The following is a 14,183-nucleotide window of genomic DNA, read 5'->3' as shown; positions in this document are numbered from 1 at the left end:
CAACCAAGACGTAACCTGATGATTTGTAGTCCTGTAAATATGGTTTTTGATCCTCAATACAAGTGCACACTATCAGCAAGTAATATAGGAAGTATTACAGATATCAAACCAAGGGAACAGATGTAATGAAACTATAAAATTATCAAAACTTTTCTCAAGTAGGACTCCACACGATATTTTGACCTCTAAATGCCTGAAATGAGAGAAATAAGAAAACATGTGACTTTGAACTAACTTAAATTAGTTTTTACTATTTTGGACTGATCTTATAAGCTTTCACAATGGATTTAATATTTTTGTTGGTACTGATGTGCCTGCATCGAGCCCTATTTTTTTTTTCTAGATCATGCTCAATTCAAACTTACTTTATTCTGGATCTTCAGTTGTTCTTCAACTTTAAAACTGTCTAAAGTTTTTCAAAATATTGATTTTGGTCATCCTTCACCCACATTGACCTACGTAAAGAAGTGGAAGTATTCTAAAGCCTTTTTAGTGTCGTTTAATTCCCAAAAAGAGCCATGAATCAAAAGGAAATTTATAAAAGCGAACTATTCCTATCACTAAAAAAAACATAGCAATAATGGTAATTTTGAGTCGATCTACATGGAAGCTTGATTTGTTTCACTAAGCTAATTTCCTAACTAGAGCGGTAAATGGGGGATTTTGGTGTGAAAGAGATAAAAGCGTGAAACATAAAATGCAAAGGTAAATTTAAACAAAGGACAGAAATTATCTAACATCGAGAGCAAGAGAGAACCTATGTAATTTCAATCATCGAAATCCATTAATTGAACATGCAATCGATTTATGCATTCACAACACTCGCTTGACTCGATATAGCTAGCCACTACAAAGGCGGACAACTAGTTAGGACCGAACCAAGAAAGTGTCCTAATTAAACTACATGCATTAAATCATAATTGGGTTCGATAACGATCAATTAAGACTAATAACATGCACATTAAGTTTTAGGATTTCGTCGCGTTGATTAATTAATGGGAAAGTCTTAACTCAATCGACCAATTTATTCTTGAACCTAGATCAAGCATGTATCTTAAGACCCAAGACCAGCTTATAAATCTTAGTGTACACAATATTTATTACTGGGGTGATTTTAAGCATAAATGAATATTAGAGAAATGCACGAGCCAAAATCAACTAGCTACAACATACATTTATGATAGGAGCATCAATCTAACACAGAAATATATATCAAAATTCATGCAAGATTCAAGAAAATATAAAATTGATTATGGAATAAATCCAAAGAACAAAAATCTCAAGAAAAATACGTAGGGTTCTTGATCCAAAAATTAGACATAAGTTACCTCTTAATTTATAGACAAATCGAGAATGAACATCCAATCCATGGATTACAACCCAAAATAAATTGTAAAACCTAAACTAAGATACTAAAATCTAAAGGAAAAAGAATAAGAAGTTGACCTGCCTCGGATTTGCCTCTAAAAGATAGCATAAAATTGACCTAAAATCAAATCGATTTAGACCTTGAGTATCAAGGATGCATTGCAACGCTAGCTTCGACGCTCACATGCAACAGGCAGGCACACAACTACTAGGTGTTGCGTTAATCATTGCAGCATTGCAACGCTAATGGTAGCGTTGCGACGCTGCCCTACATATCAGCATTCTGCCTTTCAGTGTCAGGTGAGCATTGGACCTATGCATTCATCGAGCGTTGCGATGCTCTAACAGGGGTAGTTTGGTCATTTCAAATCATTTGAAGCTCAGATGCTCAAACCACCTCCAAATTGCTTCAAAATAACCCCGTTTGACTCCAATTGCTTGGTTTCACCTCCTGTTTGCTTGGTACCTACAAAATAAGATAATTAACCCATAAATTCCACTAACGAACCTAAATTAAGCAAGGAAATATAGCTCTTTTTTAGAGCTATTAGGAAGCCTCATTCTTCAAGAATCATCACTTCTTAGAAGAGATTTCATAAGCTACGTTGAAAAACCTTCAAGAATAAGATTTTCTCTGGAGAACCTTAGTTTCTAGGTCTTTCGTACTGTTTGAAAGGATTTAACATGGTTCTTTTAAACCCTAACCTAAAAAAATATTATTTGTAATTTTTCCATTCCTACAACTTACACTAAAAAGTAGCATAAGCGGTAAGTACGGTTCAAGTCCACAAGAACCATCGACTAGCCCTAAAACAAATAACGAACTCTATTGTGATAAGGGAGGTTTTGTAAAGAAATTGATAAAATTGTGTAAGAAATGTTAAAACGGGAATATAAATGTGTAAATGTAAAAGATAGAAACTCGATTTTTATTCATTGATCTAGTTTAATTAGGTTTCCTCTTAATTTTTCTTGGTAACCATAGGCATTTAACAAAATCAAGATTCTTGTTAGCTATTTACTTAGTCTATACACCCTAAAAGCATAGGAATGTATAGCCCTAATTTCTTGATTAAACAAGTAATCAAACCTAAATGACACAATTAATAAGAATCGATAGCGACCTAATTAATTGTTCATTTTCATTCAGAAAGAGGAATTCTTGACTAAGATTGGATTAGTAGTTCGAAAAGCCTACGTTACTAGCCCAATTGTTCTTGAACTACTAAGTATGCAAAATTGTGAACAAGATTAATCCCAATACCCTAAATTCACATATTTGCACTTTTTAGTTGTGGTTGGCCTAAGAAATTAAGCACATAGACATTATATTATTTCTAGCATTCATTAAATAAATAAAGTTGCCTAAAATTTTTAAATCCAATGCATAGAAGTTATTTCACATTCAAGAATCAATTTCAGCAAGAGTTTATTACAGAAATTCAAGAAATTACATGAGAGATTATTAAAGATCAACCTCATACCAAGAAAATAAAGAATCTACCTAAACTAAACTAGATTACTTACATTAATGTAGAATCTCCTTCAAGATTTGATCAAGGAATAGCATGGATGCATCAAAGGTAAGGTAAAAATGAAAAAAAAAAAAAAAAAGTGCAAAAAGCTAAGAAAATTGAGAGAAAATTGAGTTGAGTTTTGATCTCCCACGTAAAATTGTGAAATTTTGCTTTTATATCAAGGGTGTAGCATCGCAATGCTAAGGATAGCATTGCAACTCTGTTATCAATTTCAAGACCTCAGGCATTGGATGAGCATTGCAACTCTAGCGCGACGCTGGCTTGCGACAAGGTGCGCATGCACGGTGGAAGTCCGTCAAAAGTTGTAGTATCGCAACGCCGAGGGTAGTGTTGCGACGCTACCCTATTTCCTCGCCTATTACCTTCGAGCGTTGCGTGAGAGCATCGAGCTAGGGTCGTGACACTGCATGCGTTGCCAGATGCACTCTTTTGATTGCCATTTTGGTAATTTTCATGACTTCTTCAATTTTGTTGATTCTAAGTTCTACTTTGACACCAATTATGCTCATTATATTAAACCCAACTTTTGTAAATTAATTTATGTGTCCATTTGGACTTATAATGGAAATAAACTCAATAAAAATAAACCTTATTATGGGAACGAGCAAAGATATTTTTGGCACATAAAAGGCTTATTTGCCTCCCTTGGTATTTACATATTTGAATCCCAAATGAGAGCTTAAACTCATAATGAAATACCAAAAGCATTTGATAAAAGGACTAACATATTGAAAGAGAAACTTGAGAACATTAAAATGTCAAAGGTGAAACTCAACTTAGCTAAGGGAATGAAAGTACAAAATAGAAGTTCAAAGACACTTGTGACTATGGAAAACTGTGAGATAGATGGGAAAAAAATATAGAGCAAGAGATTCAGCAACTAGAATTTAAATTTAAAAATGCTAGAACTATAAGAACAACAGAAGGCTCAATCTGAAATCCTGCTAACACTTCTCAGTCAACCGAACTTCCTCTTTCAATGGCAGTTGGGTCTTAGCGCCCTAATCTTTCAATAAGAGTGGACTGACCGAAGCACATAACAAAAACTCTAGAAATTACTGAAAAAATATTGAAAATAGAAGCTAAGCGCTAGATGGAATGTAGAATTTTTCTTCGAGAATGGTGTGTCGTGAGTCCTTGACCTCGTACTTTATTTAGGTTGAAAAGCCTTAAATCTGTTATCTGACGTTTCAGACAATCTGATAGGAGGATCTCGTTGCCCAATCAACAAGGGGACGACAAGCCTTGGTGGGAATTCGAGAGCAACACCCATGAAACCTAAATTAAAATCGAATTTAGTTATTCATGGCTATTTACAATTATAATCTTAGGGTTTAGAGGAGTGTACTATATAAACTTTCTAACTCTAAAGGCACCATTTAGTATATAATTTTGTGTCATCCTCTATAATAAAATTGTTCTCCCTTTGCCTCATGGACGTAGCTAACACACTATTAATGAACAACCTAAATCTCACTACTACAAGACTAGGCTTTAATGTTAGTTTAAAACTGGCACTATAAAGGTACAATGTTGATTGAAAACCGACATTGAAGATTGTGTTATAAAAGGTCTTCATTGTCGATTGTCTTTAATGTTGGTTTAACCAACATTATAGATGACCAAGATTTCAATGCCAATTATCTTCAATATCAGTTTTCACGGACATTGAATACTATCTTCAATGTTGGTTTTTAACCGACATTGAACATCATCTTTGCTGTTGGTTTTTTACGTACCCTTTATTAATAATTGTCCATTATTAAATGTTTGTCCTGGTTTCTTTATTGAAAAATAAAAATACATATACATCTTTTTTTTTTTTTGCTTTTCTTTTATCCGTACATGCACAAAATAAAATCTTAATTGCTATTATATATATTATATATACAACTCAACTTTAAACAAACACAAAAATTAACTAATTCACAACAATGAAAGTGACAAATTGTTTAACTAACCTATCAACAAGTTATATTGACCAATATATACATAAAGTTCTAAATCCTAAACATCTAGAATGTTGGTTGTCTACTTTGGAGGATCATATAGATACATCCAACAAAAAAAAAAGAAAATAATTAAAATAATCGCGCAACTAAATCTCGTCATACCAACAAAACCTTGCCAAACTGGAGGATTTTCCTGCACAAAAAAAAACATGCATTTTCTTAGCTATCGAAAACTACTATTAAAAAGTCAACATTACTGCAAAAGTCCAATAGATTATTTAACATGATGTTTTCACAAACTGAGATATTTTAAAAAAAATTCTTCATTTCTTAAAAAAAAAAAACTTATAAACTTATAAACACAAACAACTTAATGAAAACCATAAACAAATTTTTATGAACTCAAACAAGTGAGCTTGTCAAATCAAAGAGAAGAGACACTAGTACAAAATTGGGCTATAGAAGCCCTAAACGATTTAACAATTTGAGCCATAAACGATTTAACAATTTAACAACCCGAGCATGGAAATAAGAATTTGATATCAAAACCAAAGATAAAACTAAAAGCACGAAACCATGAACCTATCAACAACAAAACTAACTTATTCCCAAAATTATTTTCAATACATTCATTAAAGTCTTCTAGCACAATAATTATAAATTCAAAAACAACATGACTACCAATCATAATAAAATTCACTAACAAAGACATTAACTTAACAACAACTCTCTTTTTCAATAAATTAAAAATCAACAATAAACTAGCCATATGGATCCTATAATGATCCGTTTACCCGAAGCATTAAATAAATATATATATACATTATAGAAATTAAATTATTACTTTTGAGATCAACAAGAAGCGAAGACGAGGGAAATCAAACCTACACCGATGAAAGGCATGTGTGTCTTATATTTAAATATACATTTAGAGACTCAATAACGACTAATATCAAACCAACAATGAAAATTACTCAAATTTACTATCAATGAAAACAATCATAATAATGATCAAAATTATAACAAGAGTAACAATATATATATATATATATATATATGCAAACAAGTCATTCTAAATACTTTCCTCCATAAAAATATTCTGAAACATAATTTACGGAGAAGAAAATGAAAGGATAACTACTGTGCATTATTGCATATATAGGCAGTAAATTGCAAGATTTATTTTACAATTTCCTGAATTAATTAATTCCAAATTTTACAATAAAAAATGAGTTCAGGAAAATTAAAGAATTCTGGAGAAACTTTCCATAACCTTATCCCATTTTTTTTTAAAATAACAATATCTCATCAAATTTTCCTTTAACAAGCTTCTTTTTGAAAAGAAAATGGAGAACAAAATTAATCAAAATAAAGCTTTTTTTAAATAGAAAAATTGACATTTTATGAAATATACATTTAGTAATCTGATATAATTTCTTTAAAAATGAAACTCCTAAGAGATACTGATGACGGAAAATTAGAAGTCAATTACTCGACAACTAAAATTCCGTGGACGTAATATGCGAGGCATGTTCTTAAGGTATGCGTTGATTATCATGCGTCGATGGTCATGTGTTGGAATGACTATGCGTTAACAAATGTACGCGATGACCATGCGCCCTGTCACAAGTTTTCTTACGTCACATACTCATGCTAAGTGTAACGTGAACGCAAGTTTCTCGGATGAATTGAGGTCGAACTCAAGGACTTGTAGCAAGATGTATGCGGTAATGTGCATGTGGTGGGTGAATAAAATAATGATGGGGAGGTTTCTAAGCTAACATTACTCATACTCCTAATTAACAAACAATGCAATGAGAATATGAAAGAGAGGTAGATATACGACAACTCATGACATGAAACAAATGAATGGAAAAATAGATAAAATGTGGAGATGATTTCAATGCAACCCTTAAGAGTGACCGCAAGGGCAACCTTAGTCAACGCAAGCCATGCGATCATGCTACACACACTAAAAGCCTAAATCTAGGATGCATGCGGTGGGTATGCATAAGTGTCGAGATGACCGCATACAGCCACCATATCCTACTTCCTAAACGCATGCAATATCCTATCCATATGATACATACGCTGTGTGAAAACAAACGGAGCTTATCTCTAAGTTCCCCATTCTTGCCTATGCGTTCCAATCCACTCTCTCGAGTCTTAGATTTGGGTTTTAGACTACTCTCTCAACTATGCCTAAATAATGAATCATGCGCTCATAAGACAAGGTAACCGCATGAACTTTGCTGACATAAGATTGTTCCTATCTCTAGTGAACAATAACTCACATTGCTTAATGCGACCAACCACTTACCCTCTCGGGCAGTTAGTTGTTGTTGACTTTACTCATAGACAAGCGTTGCATCCGCCTATAGATAGGTGTTGTTACAGCTTCACACTAAGCAAATAAGGTTTTCTCACACACTCACGCAACGCACACCTCTCGGTGGTTTGCTACATGCTTCATATCTCTAATCTACACGACTAAGTATGCGATACTCTAGCAATCTCACTAAGTGATGCAATGAAAGTTAAGGATGCTAAGAAAAGAAGATGGAGACGGAATCGAAGGACACATAGAAATGTATTGAACACAAAATGTATTAATTCCTTAATCCCAAAATGTAGTGCAATACAATATGAGAAAAGAAGAGAAAATGAAATGACCAGCTGGAAGCAATGACTTGCTTCCAGCGGATGTGTGTCTACCGGTGGTGCCATGGATGGGCGAAGAAGCTGATCTCTCGAGACCTAGCTCCGGTCGTAACTTGGAATGAATGAAGGATGTGAAGAACTCTCAAGCTTCTTCTCACGCATTTGTTTGGATCACAAGGACCCGCCTTGGATGAACCTCAAGCGAAAACCTTGGATGGTTTGAAATTCTGCTCATCGGCTTCTGTATATAGAGCTTAGATCGCCGACAACATTAATGGACTACTCTGATTCTGACATTCGCAACACGTTAGTTCTTTCTGAATCTCTGCTGCTAACGGCGTGGTAGGTGAGATATCAACATCATCTTTTGATTTTTCTGAGGTAGATGCATTGATGCACTCATTCCATCAACCTTGCGTTGATCCCTCTATTATGCGTTATCATGTAGCCGCAATCATGCAGTGACCGTAGTCGCTTAATACTGCAACTCTACATGATGACCGCAATCACTTGACGAGCGCAACTCCCATGCGATGGACACATGCAACTGATTACCGCAACACACATGCGTTAATCGAATGCGTTTGCCTTTGCGATGGAAAGTTTCTCCACATGCGATCGTCTATCCGGTGGTCCAGCTTCCGCGTTTGCGTCCATTTCCTGCGTTAGCTACAAAAATAGACAATTGAACGCATAATAACGCATAACAATGAGTTAGTCGAGATTCTTAATGTTGAACAACGCAAGCTCATTTTCTCATAAATTCCTAACATAATTGCTGCATATTCTGCTTAACATAATTCTAAATAAAAGGCCTAAGATGACATGCATTTCTGCATGTCATCAGATACAAAAATAATAAAACTAAAAAGTAGACTAAAACCTATAAAAACAATAATGATTTTAAACTACATTGTAATTATGGAAAGTAACACATGGTAATATATATTTAATTTTAATGGCAGCCGGAGATGGAAGGAATAATTTGCTAACCAAACAGGGGAAAATGCTACTATAAACTATGGAAAGAACCTATATGACCCACTGGAACTTAAATCTTGATGGAACAAACTTAGATATGGACGAAACAAACTCAAATCTGGATGGAATGAACTTACATCTAGATGATGTCGTGGACGAGTGTGACGGGCGTGAACTATAAACCCTGTACTCCAGTTTTCCTACTTAAGTGTATAATGGGCATGCTAAGCAAAGACTAAAGATATGTTAATGTAAAGTTATAAAGGGAAGTAAAGGAAGTAGGAAGATGGAGGAAGAAAATTCTAAGTGTTGGAAAAACCTAGTCTCGGGTGAGTTTTGGATAGTTTAACAAGTGAAACATTGGCGAAGCCAAGAGTAGGTATGCGTTGGTGTTGGGAAGGATTGACGCATGAGGCATTGTGTATGGCAATCAAGGCTTGTAAAGGTTGTGTGAGGCTAAGTGTTGTAGCCAAGGACAAACTATGCGTTGGAGCTAAGGATGAATGCATGAGTTGATGGATTTTTCATGATGCGTTGACAAGGCATGCGATAGCCAAGGAGCTTGCGAGGTTAGTGATCATGTGGACAAGGTATGCTGGGCATTGGCACAAGGCCAGGCACTAAGCCTAGCGCACACGTGCAAAGGATGCACTGAGGCTTGCATGATCGTGCAATAAGGAAGAGCCATCATGCAACGAGTATGGGTCAGGCACGAGCAAGGAAGCGCTCAGTTGCACGCGAGTATGGGCACTCAACATTGGGGTGTTGCACGAGGGTGATTGCATAGTGGCCTGCGGGGCTGCACTATAAACGCTAGACGATGGGGTATACGATGTGCGCTAGGTTGCACAATGAGTGCGAGGTTGAGCTTGAGGCTGGGCGTGTGTGCTGATCAGTATGCAGCGATGAATACTTGATGCACGCTAGAGCTATACGATGAAGCGAGGAAGTATGCGATGAGGTATGCGATTACGTTGGAAGACTGTGCAACTGCTTGGAAAGCGTTGGCAGTCTTGATGCAAGGTACATGAGGCATGCAATGCTCGGTGGTTATGCATTGAGGAAGGCTTAACGCTAGTTGATGATGTGTTTAAGACTAAGCTATGTGTGGGCTAGGACATGCGTTGGTCTAAGGTATGCGACAATAGGAGGGACGCGATAGCCTCAAGATGAGCTATGTGTTGGCCAAGGATGGGTGATGCATTGTCTGAAGAAGGCATACGACTAAGTGGTTGCAACCGTTGGCTTAAGAGTTGTGCCTTGCATTGATGACCAAGAGGAAAGAATCAGCTTAGTGAATGACTAGTTAAGCTAGCTGTCATGCTCAAGTTTATTATTATCTCTTTAAGAATGAGGTGGCAGCTTAACATTGAAGGATTAACAGGCAACTGCTAGTATAAAAGGGAAGCTTGGATTTGAAGACAGGGTTTGAGCAATTAACTCATGAAAATGCAATGACTCTAGAGCCATTCAAACCGTGAATGTGTCTAGTTACTGAGGTTGGATTGCCAAAAAGAAATTCCAAAGGAATCGGGTTGGAGATTGAAGAATCTGGATGAAGGTCGAGCTCTCGGGTAAGCTCGGGCCAGTCCTGATGATTTGAGGATTCTGGCCAAACCACAAGAAGTTATAGGCTACGATTTTAAGGTAAGCTTGATAAGATATTTTAAAGCAAGTTTGTAGAAGGACATTTCTTGAGAAAAGGCCTGAAAAATTAGTTGTGCAAATTATAAGTTGAATCTGGAATCTTGAACAAGCAGACAGCTGCTTAGGTTGAACAAGCAAGCAGCTTAAAGGGCTAGACGGTGATGCTGAATGCACACGTTGAGGACTGAGGCGTGTAAGGGACGAGTTGGCGCAAGGACACACTGAGATGCATTAGACCATGCAACGCATGCTGAGGCAGTAAGCACAAGAGAGTGTTGTGTGGGTGTTGGACTGTGCAGGCAGGGGCGCAAAGTGTTAGGCGCAAAGGGCGCTGGAGCATATGACGCACGACTGGACGAACGCATGAGACATGCATTGATGTGCCACAATTGCGCATAAGCTAAAAAATTGGCGCAAAGGTTAGCTATGCGATGGGCCATGCGAGGGGTTGTAGGCATGGGCTAGAAGCTTGAATGCATAGGAGGCTTGAATGCCTAAGGCAAGACATGAACGCATGGTGAAGTTGTTGCTACCTAGTCAAATTGAGGCCTAAGAATTTGGCTAAGTGTTCAATGCACAGTGAGCTTAGCAATGAAAGGTAAGGCTGCACACTAAAACATAATAAGCTAGTTATGGAATGTTAGTCCCGGGGGGGTGGACACATAGGGGTAATGCTAATAAATAGAATGTGTTGTCATGTCCACGGGTTTGACATCAAAAAGAAAAAGATCATTAATCTTTAAGGATTGCCAAAGATAGTGAGTGACTTTAAATGGTTTAAATGATTTGCAAATGCTTTATGAATAATTTAGTAATTCATGTTTACTGAAAGCTATTTATGACAACTATTCTCAAATGGTTTCCAAGTAATGTATCTCTTTTTATGTTACGTCCATGTTATGCACTTCAAAGATTATGAGTATGCGTTAGTACTGAATGCTTTAGGGCAACTAAGTCATAAAGAGATAAGAATGTGCCTTAGAATATACGAATAGCTCAGTATTAAAGGACTAAATGAGAAGGTACTGAAGCTTAGTCTTAGATATGAGATTAGTATGAATAGCTCAGTACTGAAGGACTAAATGAAAAGGTACTAAAGCTCAATCTTAAGTACGAGATTAGCATGAATAACTCAGTACTGAAGGATTAAATGAGAAAGTACTAAAGCTCAGTTTTAGATATAAATAACTCAGTACTAAAGGACTAAATGAGAAGGTATTGAAGCTCAGTCTTAGATATGAATAGTACTGTACTGAAAGACTAGATGTGAAGGTACTGGAACTAAGTCCTAGACATGAGTTTTGATAATTGGATCCAATCTACGTTCACATACGATAGCTAAAACTAGGAGAAAAGTGATGGACAAAGGCGAGACACCTTGACCTAGAGTAGTATGGAGAGTTGGACAAAAGGGTTCCTTCTCTCAATGAAGTACTAATGCAGTTAAGTATGGTAAAGAGTGAGCAAAAGGGCCACTCTCAACTAAGGCATAGTTTCAACAAAGCATAAAATGTGATTTGTTATGTTAATGATTACGTGAATTATGGTTGCCTAAGTTTAAGTTTTTAGTTAAAGCTTTCAGTTTTACTATCAGTTTTATGTATGATGATTACGTTTTAAAAGTTAGTCACTCATTGGGCTTCTATCTTATGTATTCAAATGTTTTTCCCTCTTCAGGTAGTGGTCACTCCCCAGAAGACATCTCTGCTGCTGCTCTACCACTCAAAGACTCGTGCTGAAGGAAGCTTGATTGAAGACTCTGTATTTGTTAATACACATGTGTCTGTGACATAAGGACTAGTGTTGTATGTTGGGCTCATTAAGTTGTAATGTACATAAGTGTATGTATGAACGAGGTTTAAAACCCTATAATGTACATGTGCTAAAATTTTTGAGTTAATCTTTCTAGTATGTTGATGAAATGTATGTATACCAGGGTTTAAGACAGGTTAAACAAGTTACTTAGGCAGTAAGTGCCAGCAAAAGGGTTGGTAATTGCTGCAATCACATCTCCTTTCAAGTTAAGAGGGTATTTAGGACGGGGTGTGACTAAGCTCTCAAATCTGGATGACACATTAAGCTTGATGATCTCTTTAAGAATAACCTCCTTCATTGTGGGGTTGAGCCTTCTTTCAGGTTGTATCGTGGCTTTGGCTCTGTCCTCCAAAGCAATCTTATGCATATAAAGAGAAGGACTTATCCCTTTAATGTCGTCAAGGGTCCACCCAATGGCTTTCTTATACTTTTTCAACGTCTCCACTAGAGAGCCCTCTTGGGTTGTGTAAATTCTCTGGAGATTATTACAAGAAAGGTGTTTCCTTCGTCTACGTACACATGTTTCATATGATTAGGGAGATCTTTTAACTCAATCCCTTGTACCTACAAATTACCAAGACCAATGTTAGAAGAAGGTTTATCATTGTTGCTAACATTAAAAGAAGAAAGAGATAGATCATGTGAATCTAAATCAATATAAGGGGCTATCAACTCATCAAAATCATCATCATCATGCAAAACAATCTCATCCACAAAATCATGAGTTTCAACCATGCATAGAGATAAATATTTCTTAGGAAACCCCATTGTATCATACATATTAAATGAGACCACTTCCCTATCAAATTTGACAGAGAGACATCCCTTATCAACATCAATTTTTATTTTAGCAGTTTTCATGAACGGCCTCCCTAACAAAATGGTAGAAAAAGTAGGTGTACTAACCAATGTAGAAGTCAAAGGGAAAAATTAACTCTTTTACTTGAAACAAAACATCCTCAACTACTCCTAGAAGTTGAATATAAGATCTATCAGCCAACTAAATACACACGATAGTTTTTTGCAAATAATTATTTTAAGGTCCTCGTATACGTGATAAGGCATAACATTAATGGAGACTCCTAAATCAACCATAACATGTCAAATAACTCTATTGCCAATAACATAGGGCAAAGCAAACATACCTAGACCATGACACTTCTCTAGCATATTTCTTTTAAGTAAGGCCGAAACTTTTTTACTTACTACCACACGTTCTTTGTCCTTATCTATCCTCTTTTTTGTGTAAAGTTCCTTGAGAAAGTTAGCGTACTTGGAATCTGTTGAATTGCATTTAGGTTAATGCTAGTTGTCCGCCATTGTAGAGACTAATTTAATATAGTTAAGTGGATAGTTGCGAGCTTAATCCGATTGTGAATTAAATTTGTAGAATTCAATGATACGAACTATATTGAACGTCTAACTTGGATTAGAAGCAACTTGTTTACAATTATCCTTTGTCTTTTGATTTTTAGCATGTTTCTTGTCTTAATAAAATAAATTCCCATTTTTTAGCTTTCATAGTTAAGCTTGGTTAAGGAAAAGATTAAATAACCTATGGATCGACCTCTTACTTCCACTTTAACTACGATTTAGTTTAGGTTGTTGTTCAAGCTTTACAAATATTGTTTGTTACGGGTTAGGAAGAACTAATGACACCTACTTCACTCCGAACAAAATGGCGCCATTGCTAGAGAAATGGCTAACCATTTAATCTTTTTCTTAGCTAACTTGACTAGAAAACTTTAAAACACAAAATATTTTCTTCTTTTTGTGTCTACTTGTTTTAATATGGCAGATATGAACATCTACTAGCGCTTCAAGTGAAATATGCGGCCCATCGGAGAGCACAAGAGGTAAGCGAATTTAATGAGCTTAAGAGTGAAATAACTGAACTAACCTCTCTTGTTCAAGTTGTGCTTACTAAATAGATACAAGTTCCACGTGGTTCTTAACGTGAATACTACCCAACTTGGAAAAAGCCCGACCGAACTCCATCATCGATGTCGTCTCCTTCTACCAATATAGGTAATTCCTAAAAAAATTATTTGATGAACTTTTTAACTACTCTTGTGAGTTTGTGCAGGAACATTCTTATCTTGCTCAAGAACCATCAAGTTTCTAGCAGAATAGGTTTTATTTCGGACATGAAGTCAGAGCGAACATTTAGAATCCATGTGACCTTGTTGCCCAGATTACCGATTTAGTTAGGAGAGTCGAG

Source organism: Benincasa hispida, chromosome 8, assembly GCF_027475165.1.
Source record: "Benincasa hispida cultivar pf3 chromosome 8, pf3_genome.v1.1, whole genome shotgun sequence".
Taxonomy (NCBI): Eukaryota; Viridiplantae; Streptophyta; class Magnoliopsida; order Cucurbitales; family Cucurbitaceae; genus Benincasa; species Benincasa hispida.
The sequence above is the reverse complement of the archived record's forward strand: the minus strand, read 5'-3'. Positions refer to the sequence as shown.